The following is a 20,248-nucleotide window of genomic DNA, read 5'->3' on the forward strand; positions in this document are numbered from 1 at the left end:
TTCCAGAGGTCCGTTCTTAACCTGAAACTGTTCTCAACGTGAGGTACCACTTTAGCTAATGAACCTCCCGCTGCCTCCGCAGCAAAGTTCTTAACCCAAGATACTATTTCTGGGTTAGCGGAGTAACCTGAAGCGTCTGTAACCCGAGGTACCACTGTATTATCTTTTAGAAGTGTGGTATCATCTGCTGAGCCTAGGGGGCATATGTCATAATTTATCGGCCCATAGATGGTCTTTGTGGCTTTAAAGAAACTCGGTCTATCATGAGTGTCGGCTAAATGCTGGATCTCTTAAGCTTTTTTTTATGCACCAGGTGTTTTTTAGTTCTCTGGTTCTTCTTTGAACCTCAGCCTTAGTGTTGGCATAGGTTTTTTTTTTCTTAGTGGCACAGTTTCTGTCTCTTTGCCAGATCTGAAAGGCCTTCCTTTTCTTGTCAATCGTGCGTTCAATCCCACTGTCTTTCTCACCAAACCAGTCCTGGTGTTTCTTGGTTTGGTATCCAATAGTTTGTTCACAGGCTGCAATAATGGATGTTTTTAGCTTGGTCCAGTGTTCCTTTATCAGGGAATTCTGAAGGCAGATGCTCCTTTAGAGTCGTTTGGAAGCAATCCCGCTTAATGGGATCTTGAAGGGCTTGTGTGTTCATTTAGCACCTTGGTTTCCTTCCTTGAAGCCTGCGTTGAGGTATAATCTTGATAGCCGTCATGGAGTGTGTTAGTCTGTGATCTGTCCAGCAGTCGTCATAGCTCTGGTAAGAAGCACGTCACGGCCATCTTTAGCATGGACATTAACATAGTCCAAGAGGTGCCAGTGGTTTGATCAGGGGGGCCTCCATGAAGTTTTAAATTTATTTTTCTGTCGAAAGAGTGTGTTGGTAATAACAAGGTTGTGCACTGCACATATCAGTCAATAGTAAGATTCTGTTCTGATTGCTGTTGCCAATTCCTTCTTTCCCAATAGTCCCAGGCTATTAAATAGAATAGAATAAAAGAGAACAAAAGAGAACAAAATACAACAATATAGAAAAGAATAGAATAGAATAATTCAATAAACTAAAAGAGAATAGAACAGAATTTAAATTGAATTACATTAAATTTAATAGAATAAAATAAAATAGATTAAAATTAAATAGAATGGAATAAAAGAGAATAAAAAAATAGAACAGAACAGAATAGATTAAAATTAAATAGAATAGAACAGAATAATAGATTAAAATTAATAATAGAACAAAAGAGAACAAAATAGAATAGAACAGGATAGGGTAGGATAGTAGGATAGAATTAAACTGAATAGAATAACATAAAATAGAATAGAATTAAAATAAAATAAAATATAGAATAGAGTAGATTAAAATTAAATAGAATAGATTAGAATAGAATAGATTAAAATTAAGTAGAATAGAATAAAATAGAACAAAATAGAACAGAACAGAATAGAATGGAATAGAATAGAATAGATTTAAATTAAGTAATAGAATAGATTAAAATTATAATAGAATAAAATAGAACAAAATAGAATAGAATATAAAATAGAATAGACTAAAATTAAATAGAATAGAATAGATTAAAATCAAGCAGAATAGAACAAAATAGAAAAGAACAGAACAGAATAGAATAGTATAATTGAATAAACTAGAATAGAGTGGGATAGAATAGAGTAGGATAGAATGGAATTATATTAAATCAAATCAAATCAAATAATAGGATAGAATAGAATAGCTTAAAATTAAATAGAATAGAATAAAAGAGAATAGTACAAATTAGAATAGAATTAAATTAGATTAAATAATAGAATAGAATACAATTATAGTAGAATAAAAGAGAATAAAAGAATAGGATAGGCTAAAATAGGATAAAATAGAATAGAATAGATTAAAATTAAATACAATAGAAGAGAAGAGAATAAAATATAACAAAATAGATTAGGAATAGAATAGAATAAGATAGGATAAAATAGAATAGATTAAAATTAAATAGAATAGAGTAACATAAAATAGAATGGAATAGAATAGAATAGAATAAAATAAAATAAAATAGAATAATAGAATAAAGTAAAATAAAACAGATTAAAATTAGAATAAAATAAAAGAGAATAGGATAGGATAGAATAGAATAGATTAAAATTAAATAGAATAGAATAAAAGAGATTAGAATAACAGAGAATAGAATTAAATTAAATTAAATTAAATAATAATAATAGAATAGGATAGGATAAAATAGAATTGAATAGAATAGAATAGGATAAAATAGAATAGAATAGAATAGAATAGAATAGAGTAGAGTAGAACAGAATAGATTAAAATTAAAAAGAATAGAAAAAAGAACAAAATAGAACAAACTAAAAGAAGAGAAAAGAAAAGAAGAGAATAAAAGAGAATAAAATAGAACCAAATAGACTAGAATAGAATACAATAGAATAGATTAAAATTGAATCGAATAGAATAAAAGAGAACAAAATAAAATAGATTAAAATAGAATAGAGTGGAATAATGAACAGAATAGAATAGAATAGAATAAAATAAAACTGAATAGAATAGATTAAAATTAAATAGAATAAAAGAGAGCAAAATAGAATAGAATAGAGTAGAATAGAACAAAATGGAATAAAATAGAACCAAATAGAATAGAATAGAATAGGGATGGGATGCGATAGGATAGGATAGGATAGGATAGGATAGGATAAAAGAGAATAAAATAACATAAAATGGAATGGAATAGAATTAAATTAAATTAAATTAAATAATAGAATAGAATTGAATTGAATAGATTAAAATTAAATAGAAGAGAAGAGAACAAATAGAAGAGAAGAGAATGAAATAGAACCAAATAGAATAGAATAAAACAGAATAGAACAGATTAAAATTAAATAGAAGAGAAGAGAAGAGAATAACATATATTAGAATGGAATGGAATAGAATAGAATAGAATTAAATTAAATTACCGGTAAAGAATAGAATAGAATAGAATAGAATAGAATAGAATAGAATAGAATGAAATAGAATAGAATAGAATAGAATTAGAATAGAATTTAAATTAAATTGGACTAATAGAATAAAGTAAAATAAAAAAAGATTAATATTAGAATAAAATAAAAGAGAATAGGATAGGATAGAATAGAATAGAATTGATTAAAATTAAACAGAATAGAATAGAATAAAAAAAATAGACTAGAACGGGATAGAATAAAATTGAATAGAATAGAATTGAATAGAATAGAATTAAATTAAATTAAAGAAAAGAATAGAATAGAGTAGAATAGAATAGAATAGGATAAAATAGAATAGAACAGATTAAATTCAATAGAATAGTATAGAACAAAAGATAAAATAGAATAAAATAGAACCAAATAGAATAAAATAAAATAGATTAAAATTGAATAGAATAGAATAAAAGAGAACAAAATAGAATAGAATAGAATAAAAGTGAACAAAATAGAATAAAATAGAACTGAATAGAAGAGAAGGGAACAAAATAGAATAGAATAGATTAAAATTAAATAGAATAGAATAGAACAAACAATAACAAAATAGAATAAAACAGAACCGAATAGAATAGAATTAAATAAAATAGAAAAAAAGAAGAGAAGAGAATAAAAGTGAACAAAATAGAATAGAATAGAATAGAATTGAATTGAATTACAGGTAAATTATAGAATAGAATAGAATAGAATAGAATGAAATAGAATAAAATATTATAATAAGGGATAGGATAGGATAAAATAGAATAGATTACAATTTAATATAATAGAATAGAATTTAAATTAAATTAAATAGAATAGAATAGAATTTAAATTAAATTAAATAGAATAATAGAATCAAGTAAAATAAAACAGAATAAAATTAGAATAAAATAAAAGAGAATAGGATAGAATAGATTAAAATTAAATAGAATACAATAAAAGAGAAGAGAATAACATAAAATAGAATGGAATAGAATAGAATAGAATGAAATTAAATTAAATTATAGGATAGGATAGGATAAAATTGGATAGGAATAGAATAGAATAGAATAGAATTAAATTAAATTATAGGATAAAATAGAATTGAATAGAATTAAAATAAAGAACAGAACAGAATAGAGTAGAATAGAATAGATAAGAATTAAATAAAATAGAATAGAATAAAAGAGAACAAAATAGAATAAAATAGACTGAATAGAAAAGAACAGAACAGAATAGAATAGAAGTGAACAAAATAGAATAAAATAGACTGAATAGAAGAGAACAAAATAGAATAGAATAGAATAAAAGTGAACAAAATAGAATAAAATTGACTGAATAGAAGAGAACAAAATAGAATAGAATAAAAGTGAACAAAATAGAATAAAATAGACTGAATAGAAGAGAACAAAATAGAATAGAATAAAAGTGAACAAAATAGAATGGAATTGACTGAATAGAACAAAATAGAATAAAATAGACTGAATAGAAAAAAATAGAATAGAATAGAATAGAATAGAAGTGAACAAAATAGAATAAAATAGACTGAATAGAAGAGAACAAAATAGAATAGAATAAAAGTGAACAAAATAGAATAAAATAGACTGAATAGAACAAAATAGAATAGAATAGAATAGCATAGAAGTGAACAAAATAGAATAAAATAGACTGAATAGAAGAGAACAAAATAGAATAGAACAAGCAGAACAGAAGAGAACAAAATAGAACAGACTCAATAATCGATAATCGATAATAGAACAGAATAGATAAAAATTAAATAGAATAGAATAAAAGAGAACAAAATAGAATAGAAGTGAACAAAATAGAATAAAATAGACTGAATAGAACAAAATAGAATAGAATAAAAGTGAACAAAATAGAATAAAATAGACTGAATAGAATAGAATAGAATAGAATAGAATAGAATAGAATAGAAGTGAACAAAATAGAATAGAACAAGCAGAACAGAAGAGAACAAAATAGAACAGAATTGATGATCGATAATCAATAATCAATAATCAATAATCAATAATCAATAATAGAACAGAATAGATAAAAATTAAATAGAATAGAATAAAAGAGAACAAAATAGAATAGAATGAAAGTGAACAAAATAGAATAAAATAGACTGAATAGAAGAGAACAAAATAGAATAGAACAAGCAGAACAGAAGAGAACAAAATAGAACAGAATTGATGATCGATAATCGATAACCAATAATCAATAATTGATAATCGATAATCGATAATAGAACAGAATAGATAAAAATTAAATAGAATAGAATAAAAGAGAACAAAATAGAAGAGAAGAGAACAAAATAGAATAAAATAGACTGAATTGAAGAGAACAAAATAGAATAGAATAAAAGTGAACAAAATAGAATAAAATAGACTGAATAGAAGAGGAGAACAAAATAGAATAGAATAGAAGTGAACAAAATACAATAAAATAGAATTCACTTAAATTAAATAATAGAATATAATAGAATTAATTAAAATTAATCAGAATACAATAAAAGAGAACCAAATAGAATGAAATAGAACCAAATAGAATAGAATAAAAGAGAATAAAATATAATAGAATAGATTAAAATAGAATAGAATAAAAGAGAACAAAACAGAATAAAATAGAGCCAAATAGAATAGAATAGAATTAAATAGGAATAGAATAGAATGGAATGGAATAGAATAGAATAAATACATTATTCTATGGAACAGGTCATTTTAGTTTATTTTTTGGAGGGCGGCAGAGGAGTTGGCACAGGAAGCCACAGAGATTAGAACCAGCACCTCCCCTTCTAAACAGCCAATCATCCATTCCCACCATCCTTCTGAGTAATACTCCGCCCCATCCTCTCACTATATATAGAAGGGTCCAGTGACTTCTGTTTCAGTGTATCTGAAGAAGTCTGCATGCACAAGAAAGCTCATACCACTAACAAACTTAGTTGGTGAAAACTGAAGGATTTCTTCTACGGAGACCGGGTGTCTGGTGAGTCAACCACGACCAGACTTGTTAGAACAACCGCCTTTAAAAATTGGAAACTGAACGATTTCTTCAACGGGGTGGAAACTGAACGATTTCTTCAACGGAGACCGTAAATATTACAAAAACCACATAGTTAAAGTGAAAACTGAACGATTTCTTCAACGGAGACCATAAATATTACAAAAACCACATAGTTAAAGTGAAAACTGAACGATTTCTTCAACGGAGACCATAAATATTACAAAAACCACATAGTTAAAGTGAAAACTGAACGATTTCTTCAACGGAGACCATAAATATTACAAAAACCACATAGTTAAAGTGAAAACTGAACTATTTCTTCAACGGAGACCATAAATATTACAAAAACCACATAGTTAAAGTGAAAACTGAACGATTTCTTCAACGGAGACCATAAATATTACAAAAACCACATAGTTAAAGTGAAAACTGAACGATTTCTTCAACGGAGACCATAAATATTACAACAACCACATTTTTAAAGTGAAAACTGAACGATTTCTTCAACGGAGACCATAAATATTACAAAAACCACATAGTTAAAGTGAAAACTGAACGATTTCTTCAACGGAGACCATAAATATTACAACAACCACATTTTTAAAGTGAAAACTGAACGATTTCTTCTTCTATCGACCGTAGTCGATAGAAAAGCCGCGTTTACAGTGAAAACCGAAGAATTTAGTCAAGACGCAGACAGCAACACCATATTGTGTCTCCGCCATTTTGGTCAGCGGCTCTTGTATTTGTCTCTGATACATCCTCTTTGACCCGCAATGTTATTGTTTTATGTTGCTCTGATGTTCTCTCTTATTATACTATCTGATACACCATATATTGGGATGCCTGCAGAACCTTGCAAGGGGAAGTCGGAGGATGCCTTGCTGCAAGGAACAAGGGGAGGCCACGTCTCCCTTCCAGATGCCAGCACGCCAACGCCAACCCTCACACCAACCGCCATCCTAACCCTAAACTTAGTTCTAGACCTAGCCCAAGCCTTAGCCCAAGCCTTAGCCCAGGCCCAAGCCTTAGCCCAAACCTTAGCTCGAACCTTAGCCCAAGCCTTAGTCCAAGCTTTAGCTCAAGCCTTAGCCCAAGCCCCAACACTAACCCCATCCCGAACCCTAACTCTATCCCCAACCCTAACACTAACCCTTACGCCAACCATCACTCTCACCCTAAACCCCGCCCTAACCCTAAAGTTACCCCTAGCCCTAGCCCTATCCCCAACCCTAACACTAACCCTTACGCCAACCATCACTCTCACCCTAAACCCCGCCCTAACCCTAAAGTTACCCCTAGCCCTAGCCCTAGCCCCAACCCTAACACTAACCCTTACGCCAACCATCACTCTCACCCTAAACCCCGCCCTAACCCTAAAGTTACCCCTAGCCCTAGCCCTATCCCCAACCCTAACACTAACCCTTACGCCAACCATCACTCTCACCCTAAACCCCGCCCTAACCCTAAAGTTACCCCTAGCCCTAGCCCTATCCCCAACCCTAACACCAACCCTTACGCCAACCATCACTCTCACCCTAAACCCCGCCCTAACCCTAAAATTACCCCTAGCCCTAGCCCTATCCCCAACCCTAACACTAACCCTTACGCCAACCATCACTCTCACCCTAAACCCCGCCCTAACCCTAAAGTTACCCCTAGCCCTAGCCCTATCCCCAACCCTAACACTAACCCTTACGCCAACCATCACTCTCACCCTAAACCCCGCCCTAACCCTAAAGTTACCCCTAGCCCTAGCCCTATCCCCAACCCTAACACTAACCCTTACGCCAACCATCACTCTCACCCTAAACCCCGCCCTAACCCTAAAGTTACCCCTAGCCCTAGCCCTATCCCCAACCCTAACACTAACCCTTACGCCAACCATCACTCTCACCCTAAACCCCGCCCTAACCCTAAAGTTACCCCTAGCCCTAGCCCTAGCCCCAACCCTAACACTAACCCTTACGCCAACCATCACTCTCACCCTAAACCCCGCCCTAACCCTAAAGTTACCCCTAGCCCTAGCCCTATCCCCAACCCTAACACTAACTCTTACGCCAACCATCACTCTCACCCTAAACCCCGCCCTAACCCTAAAGTTACCCCTAGCCCTAGCCCTATCCCCAACACTAACACTAACCCTATCAGCAACCCTAACACTTACCCCAACCCCCACTCTCACCCTAACCCCCACAATAACTCTAGATTTAGCCCTAGAACAAACTGTACTCCTCAGAATAAAGTTTATCTAACGCTATACCTAACCCCAAACCTAAACCTACACGCATCCTAACGCAAGGAAATCCTAATGGCAGACTTCAGCATTCCCTTTGAGAACAGAAAAACAGCCCAAGGAAGCCAAGAAGATAAGCTCTGCAGGTTTTGGACGCAATTAAATAAGCAAATATAAGAAAATCACCAGGACCCCGTGGCCTAACAGCAGAATATTATAAAAATTAAAAGAGTTTGAAGGATTTAGAGAAAAGGTTGTAGACTGGTTACAATATTTTCAACTAAATAAAACTTTTAAAAGTGACAAAAAGAAAGGATTTAGTCATGAAGCATCAAGATTTCAGAGAGAGATATGAGAAGACAATACTAAATTATTGTCAAAAATGTATAATCTGCCAAAGAAGAATGGCAGACCAAGTTAATGGACTATCCTGAAATGGCATAATCAACGCAGAAGCTCAGAAGTCAAGATGACAAGATATTTGAAGCAGAATGGAAAATGTTCATTATGTATTTACAATAGTATTGTAAGCAGATTGAAACATTGGCAGGATTTTAAGAACACTTGTAATTTTAGAGATTGTACAAATAATTTAGGAAAAGAAATTTTGGAGTAGTAATGATATGCAGCTGAAAAGAAAATTGATGGGACCCAGGGAGGCTGTGGAGGGAAGTCCGGGCATCAGAGAATCCCATTTTACGGATTTGATATTGTTTTTGTGTAAATACTTTTTCTTTTTTGCTTTCGCTTTATCATTTATCTTATGTTTGTTGAAAACCAAATAAAAATATATTATTTTTTAAAAAAACAGCTTTGCAAAAGTCCTTTGCCGGCAGATGCACTCAGGGAAAGAGGCTGAGTCCTGACTGCGATGTCCACATTGCCGATATGCTGCCGTTTCCACTATAGATGGCTCTGTGCCCAACTGGGGAAGTGACTCCTGCTCCTGTTCTTGACTCTTCTTTGTCAATAAAGATACTTCTCTGTTAAGCAACCCTTGTTGGCCTGGCTTCTTCTCTGAAATAACTACATTCTTATAAAGAGTGCTTAATATAATGCCAGGGGATTTCAAGTCTGGCAACCAAGGCACCCCTTTGGTTTCAGATAGTACATGCGCAGGTGAGTCTAAAAAGCCCGGGATGCCCATTTTCACAGCCCTCCAGCGGCTACGGTGGCTCTTTTACCAGAAGCAGGTAAAAGGTAAAGGTACCCCTGCCCGTACGGGCCAGTCTTGACAGACTCCAGGGTTGTGCACTCATCTCACTCTATAGGCCGGGGGCCAGCGCTGTCCACAGACACTTCCGGGTCATGTGGCCAGCGTGACAAGCTGCATCTGGCAAGCCAGCGCAGCACACAGAACGCCGTTTACCTTCCCGCTGGTAAGCAGTCCCTATTTATCTACTTGCACCCGGAGGTGCTTTCAAACTGCTAGGTTGGCAGGTGCTGGGACCGAACAACAGGAGCGCACCCCGCCGCGGGGATTCGAACCGCCGACCATGCGATTGGCAAGTCCTAGGCACCGAGGTTTTACCCACAGCGCCACCCGCCACCAGAAGGAAATTAATGCTAAATGCATGACTTCTGGTAAATGAGCTGCCATAGCTGCTAGAGGGTCGAGGAAATTGAGTCTCATGCTTTTTAGACAAATATACCCGTGTACTGGGACGCAGGTGATCAGAAGGTTGGCGGTTCGAATCCCCGCGACAGGGTGAGCTCCCATTGCTCGGTCCCTGCTCCTGCCAACCTAGCAGTTCGAAAGCATGTCAAAGTGCAAGTAGATAAATAGGTACCACTCCGGCGGGAAGGTAAAAGGCGTTTCCGTGGGCTGCTCTGGTTTGCCAGAAGCGGCTTAGTCATGCTGGCCACATGACCCAGAAGCTGTACGCCGGCTACCTCGGCCAATAAAGTGAGATGAGCGCCACAACCCCAAAGTCAGCCACGAATGGACCTAAAGGTCAGGGGTCCCTTTACTTTTACCCATGTACTATCTGCAACCAAAGAGGTGCATTAATTGCCACATGTTCATTCCCCCCCCAACTCTCCCCCCCACTAGGGAGCTTGTGGTGTGGGCAAATAGTCCGCCCCACTTGTGACCTTTCCACCCCCCACAGCGGCCTGGGGTTGCAGGGTCTCCAGGAATGGCGCTGCCTTATCCTCTGTGGGGAAATAGTGCTGGGCCCAAAAGACAGATGGAAGCACCTGAAACCTGCCACCAGGTGAGGTTTAGAGGCCATGGTGTTGGGAAGTCCCATCCCTCCCCAGCCACAGACCCGCTTCACTAAAATGTGATGTTTTCTCTCTCCTTTCAGCACTGCAGGGAACCGGGCGCTGCTCCCCTTCGTCTCGCAGGAGGCAGGAAGAATCCAGTTCAGTCCCCTTTCAAGCTGCGTTTCTCAAATGCGCACCTTCCAAAACAATTCAAAACACAGCTGCTTTTGAAAACTCGAAATGGAAGCTGGGTATCCGGTGAGTCAATCACGACTGGACTCGTTACAACAACAGCTTTTAAAAAGTGAAAACTGAAGGATTTCTTCAACGGAGACCGTACTCGATAGAAAAACTGCGTTTACAGAGAAAACCGAAGGATTTATTCAAGACGCAGACAGCAACACCGTATTGTGCCTCCGTCATTTTGGTCAGCAGCTCTTGCACTTGTCTCTGATACATCCTCTTTGACCCGCAATGTTATTCTTTTATGTTGCTCTGATCTTCTCTCTTATTATAAAAATATCTGATACAGCACATAATGGGAGGCCAGCAGAACCTTGCAAGGGGAAGTCGGAGGGTGCCTGGCTGCCAGGAACAAGGGGAGGCAAGGTCTCCCCCCCCCAGATGCCAGCACCCCAACCCCCTTCACCCCCCCTCTCACCCCAACCCCCCTCACCCCAACACCCCACTCACCACAACTGGAAAGGATTTGGAAGACAGATGTGAAATTTACAGCATGTACTTTATTGAAATAAAATCCCTTGAAAGTGATGTACTGGTGGTACTTACTTAAGTAAAATGAAATAAAATAAGATAAAATGAATAATAAAATAAAATAAATAAAATGAATATAATAAAACTTTTGTTGATAAATCTATTGCTAAAAGCTTAAAGGCTGAATGAACACACGAAAAACAGCTGCTGTTGTTTTTAAAGGGTTTGTTTCACCCTTAAAACACACACATACAATTTTCTAAAACAAGTTCTACATTCTTCTATGGAACAGGTCATTTTAGCTTATTTTTTTGAGGGAGGCAGAGGAATTGGCACACGAAGACACAGAAATTAGGACCAGCGCCTCCTCTTCTAAACAGCATTTCTTTTGTCCAAATAATTCTATTGGTTTTCATGTAAATGCCAGAACAGGAAGGATTGTTTTCTGAAGCAGCGCTAGAGTGACACCCAGTGGCCACTTGGGGTATTCCACGCGGACCATTTACAAGAACAAGGACCATTTACAAGAAACGGCGACATGAGAAAAGTTGAAAACTCAAAACGGAAGCTGGGTTTCCGGTGAGTCAACGACGACAGTACTCGATGTACTCCTTAGAACAACAGCTTTTAAAAATTGAAAACTGAAAGATTTCTTCGCGCTCCCCTTCTAAACAGCCAATCATCCATTCCCACATCTCTTCTGAGGAATACCCCGCCCCATCCTCTCACTATATATAGAAGGGTCTGGTGACTTCTGTTTCAGTGTATCTGAAGAAGTGTGCGTGCACAAGAAAGCTTATACCATTAACAAACTTAGTTGGTGGAAACTGAAAAAATTCTTGAACATTGTAAATATTAAAAAAACAACATTTTAAAAGTTTTTTAAAACCAAATTTTAAAAGTGAAAACCGAAGGATTTCTTCAACATAGACCGTAAATATTAAAATAACAACATTTTTAAAGTGAACACTAAAGGATTTCTTCAACGGAGACTGAACTCGATACAAAAGCCGCGTTTACAGTGGAAACCAAAGGATTTCATCGAGACGCAGACAGCAACGCCATATTGTGCCTCCGTTATTTTGGTCAGCGGCTCTTGTATTTGTCTCTGATACATCCTCTTTGACCCACAATGTTATTCTTTTATGTTGCATTTCTTTTGTCCAAATAATGCTATTGGTTTTCATGTAAATGCCAGAACAAGGATGTTTTCTGAAGCAGCGCTACAGTGACAGCGCTACAGTTTACAGTGAAAACCGAAGGATTTATTCAAGACGCAGACAATAACACCATATTGTGCCTCCGTCATTTTGGTCAGCAGCTCTTGCAATGTTATTCCTTTATGTTGCTCTGATGTTCTCTCTTATTATAATAAGAATATCTGATACAGAACATAATGGGAGTTCAGCGGAACCTTGCAAGGGGAAGTCGGAGGGTGCCAGGAACAAGGAGAGGAGGCAAGGTCTCCCTCCCAGATGCCAGGACCCCAACCCCTCTCACCCCAACCCCAACCCCCACCCTAAATTGAGCCCTAGCCATAGCCCAAAGTGAAATCCTAACTTTAAAGTTAAACTTGAATCTAACTCTAAACCCAACCCTAAACCTACACGCATTCTAAGGCAAGGAAATCCTAATGGCAGACTTCAGCATTCCCTTTGAGAACAGAAAAACAGCCCAAGGAAGCCAAGAAGATAAGCTCTGCAGGTTTGGGACGCAATTAAACAAGCAAAGGTAGGAAAATCACCAGGACCCCGTGGCCTAACAGCAGAATATTATAAAAATTGAAGGAGTTTGAAGAAGTTAGAGAAAAGGTTACAGACTGGTTTCAATATTTTCAGCTCAATGAAACTTTAAAAAGTGACAAAAAGAAAGGATTTAGTCATGAAGCATCAAGATTTCAAAGAGAGATACTGTATGAGAAGATAATACTAAATTATTGTCAAAAAATGTATAATCTGCTCCTGGAATGGGACACCAAAGAGGAACAGGTCAAATCTGTTATGATAAAATGGGCAAAAGATGTGGGACACAATACCAGCCTGCCGGGGCCCGGTCTGAAACCCAGGTGAAAGTGGGGGCACAAAAAAATCTCTCCCTCCCACAACCACCTGGCAAGCCCCCTTACAAATGATAGACTGGAAAGGAATTGGAAGACAGATGTGAAATCTATAGCATGTACTTTATTGAAATAAAATTACAGGAAAAGGATGTGCTGGTGGGACTTACTTAAATAAAATAAGATAAAATAAAATGAATAATAAAATAAAATAAATAATATGAATATAATAAAACGTTAGTTGATTAATCTATTGCTAAAAGCTTAAAGGCTGAAGGAAAACATGAAAAACAGCAGCTGTTGTTTTTAAAGGGCTTGTTTCACCTTTAAAACACACACTTACCATCTTCTAAAACAAGTTATACATTATTCTATGAAACAGGTCATTTTAGCTCATTTTTTGGAGGCAGGCAGAGGAATTGGCACACGATGTGAGGGTTTGTAAAACAACAACAACAAAGGTTCTGACCTCCCTTTGTCGCCTCAGCCTGGTCCTCGGACCCTTGTCGGCATAAAAGAGTCCGCGAGAAAAGTATCCTTGCAGAGTCCTTTCTGCTTTTCTTCTTAAAAGCCTTTCTGCAAAAGCCACTGACCAACTGGACACACATCCACACCACCAGTTTCACCAACCAACCAACCAACCAACCCAACACCAAACTAACATTTCTCACTCTATATATACTACCCGATTCAGGCGGCTTTTTAAGCATTAAAGAAAGAGCGGGCAACTTTTAGCCATGACACACGAAATTTAGACCAGCGCCTCCTCTTCTAAAGCGCATTTCTTAGGTTTCCTGGTTTCATGTAAATACCAGAAAGTGGAAGGATTGTTTTCGGAAGCAGCGCTAGAGTGACACCCAGTGGCCACTTGGGGTTATTCCACGCGGACCATTTACAAGAACAAGGACCATTTACAAGAAACGGCGACATGAGAAAAGTTGGAAACTCAAAACGGAAGCTGGGTTTCCGGTGAGTCAGCCACGACCGGACTCGTTAGAACAACTGCCTTTAAAAAGTGAAAACTGAAGGATTTCTTCAACGGAGACAGCACTGGATAGAAAAGCCGCGGATTTATTCGAGATGCAGTCAGTAACACTAGATTGTGCCTCCGTCCTTTTGGACAGCAGCTCTTTTACTTGTCTCTGATATATCCTCTTTGACCCGCAATGTTATTGTTTTATGTTGCTCTGATGTTCTCTCTTATTATAAAAATATCTGATACAGCACATAATGGGAGGCCAGCAGAACCTTGCAAGGGGAAGTCGGAGGGTGCCTGGCTGCCAGGAACAAGGGGAGGCAAGGTCTCCCCCCCCCAGATGCCAGCACCCCAACCCCCTTCACCCCCCCTCTCACCCCAACCCCCCTCACCCCAACACCCCACTCACCACAACTGGAAAGGATTTGGAAGACAGATGTGAAATTTACAGCATGTACTTTATTGAAATAAAATCCCTTGAAAGTGATGTACTGGTGGTACTTACTTAAGTAAAATGAAATAAAATAAGATAAAATGAATAATAAAATAAAATAAATAAAATGAATATAATAAAACTTTTGTTGATAAATCTATTGCTAAAAGCTTAAAGGCTGAATGAACACACGAAAAACAGCTGCTGTTGTTTTTAAAGGGTTTGTTTCACCCTTAAAACACACACATACAATTTTCTAAAACAAGTTCTACATTCTTCTATGGAACAGGTCATTTTAGCTTATTTTTTTGAGGGAGGCAGAGGAATTGGCACACGAAGACACAGAAATTAGGACCAGCGCCTCCTCTTCTAAACAGCATTTCTTTTGTCCAAATAATTCTATTGGTTTTCATGTAAATGCCAGAACAGGAAGGATTGTTTTCTGAAGCAGCGCTAGAGTGACACCCAGTGGCCACTTGGGGTATTCCACGCGGACCATTTACAAGAACAAGGACCATTTACAAGAAACGGCGACATGAGAAAAGTTGAAAACTCAAAACGGAAGCTGGGTTTCCGGTGAGTCAACGACGACAGTACTCGATGTACTCCTTAGAACAACAGCTTTTAAAAATTGAAAACTGAAAGATTTCTTCGCGCTCCACTTCTAAACAGCCAATCATCCATTCCCACATCTCTTCTGAGGAATACCCCGCCCCATCCTCTCACTATATATAGAAGGGTCTGGTGACTTCTGTTTCAGTGTATCTGAAGAAGTGTGCGTGCACAAGAAAGCTTATGCCATTAACAAACTTAGTTGGTGGAAACTGAAAAAATTCTTGAACATTGTAAATATTAAAAAAACAACATTTTAAAAGTTTTTTAAAACCAAATTTTAAAAGTGAAAACCGAAGGATTTCTTCAACATAGACCGTAAATATTAAAATAACAACATTTTTAAAGTGAACACTAAAGGATTTCTTCAACGGAGACTGAACTCGATACAAAAGCCGCATTTACAGTGGAAACCAAAGGATTTCATCGAGACGCAGACAGCAACGCCATATTGTGCCTCCGTTATTTTGGTCAGCGGCTCTTGTATTTGTCTCTGATACATCCTCTTTGACCCACAATGTTATTCTTTTATGTTGCTCTGATGTTCTCTCTTATTATACTATCTGATACACCACATAATGGGATGCCTGCAGAACCTTGCAAGGGGAAGTCAGAGGATGCCTTGCTGCAAGGAACAAGGGGAGGCAACGTCTCCCTTCCAGATGCCAGCACGCCAACGCCAACCCTCACACCAACCGCCATCCTAACCCTAAACTTACACCTAGCCCTAGCCCTAGCCCAAGCCTTAGCCCAAGCCCCAACCCCAACCCTATCCCAAACCCTAACTCTATCCCGAACCCTAACTCTATCCCCAACATTAACACTAACACCAACACTAACCCTTATCCCAACCTTAGCACTTACCCCAACCCCCACTCTCACCCTAAACCCCACAATAACTCTAGACTTAGCCCGAGAACAAACTGTAATCCTCAGATTAAAGTTAATCTAATGCTATACCTAAACCCATACCTAGCCCTAAACCTACACACATTCTAACACAAGGAAATCCTAATGGCAGATTTCAGCATTCCCTTTGAGAACAGAAAAACAGCCCAAGTCATGAAGCATCAAGATTTCAGAGAGAGATATGAGAAGATAATACTAAATTATTGTCAAAAATGTATAATCTGCTCCTGCAATGGGACACCAAAGAGGAACAGGTCAAATCTGTTATGATAAAATGGGCAAAAGCTGCGGGACACAATATCAGCCTGCCGGGGCCCGGTCTGAAACTCAGGTGAAAGTGGGGGCACAAAAAAATCTCTCCCTCCCACAACTACCTGGCAAACCCCATTACAAATGATGGACTGGAAAGGCTTTGGAAGACAGATGTGAAATTTACAGCATGTACTTTATTGAAATAATATTTCATGAAAATGATGTGTCGTGGTACTTAACCCCGGTTAAATTAGCAAAAATGTACAGAACAAGAACTAATAATTGTTGGAAATGTAAAGAAACAGAAGGTACTTTTTTTCGTATGTGGCAGTCATCCGGGTGCTGCGAGGCCTCTGTGCGACGCATGGGTGTCCTGATGTCCTTGTCTCCGACAACGGACCACAGTTCACGTCAGGCACTTCTGACCAATACCTTTTGGGACTGGGCATCCGCCATGCCCTAACGGCACCATTTCATCCATCCAGCAACGGGCAAGCGGAGAGAATGGTGTGCTCGGCAAAAGAGGCACTGGCGCGCCTGGACCAGGGAGATTGGCATGAGCGGGTTGCTGAATACTTGTTCGTGCAACACATCACCCCTCATGTGGCCACAGGGTGGAGTCCTGCCGAACTGCTTATGGGCCGCCGCCTCAGGTCTCCGCTCGACCGGCTGCACCCGGACTTTGCCGTGGCCGAACCCCCAGGCTGTGCCAACGCGCCACGGTCATTTGTTCCAGGAAACCAGGTCTTTGCCCGGAACTTTGTGGAGGACACTCCTTGGGTGCCAGCCACAGTAGTGGGAGTCACTGGACCTCTCTCATACCAGGTGGCACTTGAAGACGGATCTTTGTGGCACCGGCACATAGACCAGCTTAGGCTCAGGGTTGGGGACTTGGACACTACTGCAGTGCCCCCCACTGCGCTCATGGCTCCGGAACAGACGCTTACAGATGGCGAGGCTCCACCTACACCTCTCTCACAAACTGCAGGCATGGAGCTGAACCAAGCCGCTTCAGAGGGTCTGCCGGACTTCCCACAGAATCAGACCACTGCCGTGCCTGACATTCCGCCAACTCCACTTCCGGATGTTCCACCCACAGCAGCGGATCCAGGGCACTTGGTTTCAACGCCACCTAGGGTCGCGCCACAGCCTCAGCAAGAATCGGCCAACCTGCCGGACCTGGATACCACTCCCCGGCAGTCTGGCAGTTTCCAAGCGCCCAACTTATTTAAAGGACTATGACATTCAGTGATTGGATAGTTTTAGAAAGTTGCTACAATTATGTGTACTGGAGCTCTATATAAGCAGGCTGGCTGAACCCTTCAGTTCAGTTCTGTTCTGGCCTGTGAATAAACAAGAGCTGTTTGAAGAATCGCTGTGTCGTCTGATATGTACACCCACAACTTAACAGAATGTATTTCACATTAACTCTCGAAGTGGAGACTCCGTTGTGACCAAACTAAGCCCCCTAGAGCAAAATGTTTACATCAGGCTGAGTTGGGTCAGAATCAAGCAGACACTGCCAGAGTTAATGCTAAATACATTACTTCTGGAAAATGAGCTGCCATAGGTGCTACAGGGTGGAGGAAATTGTGTCCCAGACTTTTAAGGCAGATATACCTGGGTACTATCTGCAACCAAAGAGGTGCATGAATTGCCAGGTGTTCATTCCACCCCCCACCCCCAGGTTGTGGTGTGGGCAGATAGTATGCGCAACTCATGACCTTTCCACCCCCCACATCGGCCTGGGGTTGAAGGGTCTCCAGGAATGGCGCTCCTTTTTCCTCTGGGGGGAAATATTGCTGGCACCAAAAGACAGATGGAAGCACCTGAAACCTGCCACCAGGTGAGGTTTAGAGGCCATGGTGTTGGGAAGTCCCATCCCTCCCCAGCCACAGACCCGCTTCACTAAAATGTGATGTTTTCTCTCTCCTTTCAGCACTGCAGGGAACCGGGCGCTGCTCCCCTTCGTCTCGCAGGAGGCAGGAAGAATCCAGTTCAGTCCCCTTTCAAGCTGCATTTCTCAAATGCACACCTTCCAAAACAATTCAAAACACAGCCGCTCTAAAAAATTCTCCCTGGTCCGAAATGCGCTATGCAGTTTCTCCAAGCAGCCAGTGTTTGTGCATTTGAGAGGAAAGTGTGCGTGGAAATATAGTGGTGAAAATGAGAAACAAAAGTGCTTTGTATTGGGATAAAATTCTGGCCGAACTGCATCCAAAAAGGGGTTTATTAGGAGCGGCTGGCAATAAAGTGCTGGTAAATGTTCTTCCTATAGTAAAAGTAACAGTGACACCCAGTGGCCTCTTGGGGCTATTCCACGCGGACCGTTTACAAGAACAGGGAGCCAGAGGAATTGGCACACGAAGCCACAGAAATCAGGACCAGCGCCTCCTCTTCTAAACAGCATTTATTAGGTTTCCTGGTTTTCATGTAAATGCCAGAACAGGAAGGATTGTTTTCTGAAGCAGCGCTAGAGTGACACCCAGTGGCCACTTGGGGTTATTCCACGCGGACCATTTACAAGAACAAGGACCATTTACAAGAAACGGCGACATGAGAAAAGTTGAAAACTCAAAACAGAAGCTGGGTTTCCGGTGAGTCAACGACGATGTACTCGTTACAACAGCCTTTAAAAATTGAAAACTGAAGGATTTTTTCAACAGAGACCGTACTCGATAGAAAAGCCACGTTTACAGTGAAAACCGAAGGATTTATTCAAGACGCAGACAGTAACACTAGATTGTGCCTCCGTCATTTTGACCCGCAATGTTAAATAAAATGAATAATAAGATAAAATAAATAACATGAATATAATAAAACTTTAGTTGATTAATCTATTGCGAGAAGCTTAAAGGCTGAAAGAAAACATCAAAAACAGCTGTTGATGTTTTTAAAGGCTTTGTTTCACCATTAAAACACACACTTACAATCTTCTAAAACAAGTTATACATCATTCTACAGAACAGATCATTTTAAGTTTTGTTTTTTTGAGGGAGGCAGAGGAATTGGCACACGAAGCCACAGAAATTAGGACCAGCACCTCCTCTACTAAAAAGCATTTCTTTTGTCCAAATAATTCTATTGGTTTTCATGTAAATGACAGAACAAGGATTGTTTTCTGAAGCAGCGCTAGAGTGACACCCAGTGGCCACTTGGGGTTATTCCACGCGGACCATTTACAAGAACAGGGACATGGGAAAAGTTGAAAACTGGAAATGGAAGCTGGGTATCCGGTGAGTCAATCACGACTGGACTCGTTACAACAACCGCCTTTAAAAAGTGAAAACTGAAGGATTTCTTCAACGGAGACCGTACTCGATAGAAAAGCCGCGTTTACAGTGAAAACCGAAGGATTTATTCAAGACGCAGACAGCAACACCGTATTGTGCCTCCGTCATTTTGGTCAGCAGCTCTTGTACTTGTCTCTGATACATCCTCTTTGACCCGCAATGTTATTGTTTTATGTTGCTCTGATGTTCTCTCTTATTATAATAATAATATCTGATACAGAACATAATGGGAGGCCAGCAGAATCTTGCAAGGGGAAGTCGGAGGGTGCCTGGCTGCCAGGAACAAGGAGAGGAGGCAAGGTTTCCCTCCCAGATGCCAGGACCCCAACCCCAACCCCTCTCACCCCAACCCTAACCCCCACCCTAAATTTAGCCCTAGCCATAGCCCAAAGTGTAATCCTAACTTTAAAGTTAAACTTGAATCTAACTCTAACCCTAAACCTACACGCATTCCTTCTATCTCCCCTACACTCTCATTAGTGATCTCCTGCGTATACGACTGTAAAATCCTTTGCGCACTTCTCCTTTCCAGTACCATAAGTATGCATGCCATCCAAATCTGGAATCGTGACCGTCCAAATCTAATGCTTCTTCCTTTTCCAGTTTCATCCAG

At 39.0% G+C, this 20,248-nt stretch overlaps 1 protein-coding gene and 1 long non-coding RNA gene across 2 annotated transcripts in view; one reads left to right on the forward strand and one right to left on the reverse strand.

The window, feature by feature from the left end:
* CFAP126 (cilia and flagella associated protein 126) overlaps window positions 1-13,918 on the reverse strand; it is a 35,299-nt gene extending 21,381 nt beyond the window's left edge. The window contains exon 1 of the mRNA XM_083716109.1: window positions 13,630-13,918. The gene's annotated coding sequence lies outside the window, so the exon portion shown is untranslated. The remainder of the gene's footprint in view (window positions 1-13,629) is intronic.
* LOC310833591 lies at window positions 13,829-20,051 on the forward strand. The gene is made up of 2 exons (XR_014558825.1): window positions 13,829-13,949; window positions 18,760-20,051. It is a non-coding gene; the product is annotated as an uncharacterized lncRNA (long non-coding RNA).
* The last annotated feature ends 197 nt before the right edge of the window (window positions 20,052-20,248 follow it).

This window comes from Podarcis gaigeae, assembly GCF_964106915.1.
Source record: "Podarcis gaigeae genome assembly, chromosome: 16".
NCBI classification, from domain to species: domain Eukaryota; kingdom Metazoa; phylum Chordata; class Lepidosauria; order Squamata; family Lacertidae; genus Podarcis; species Podarcis gaigeae.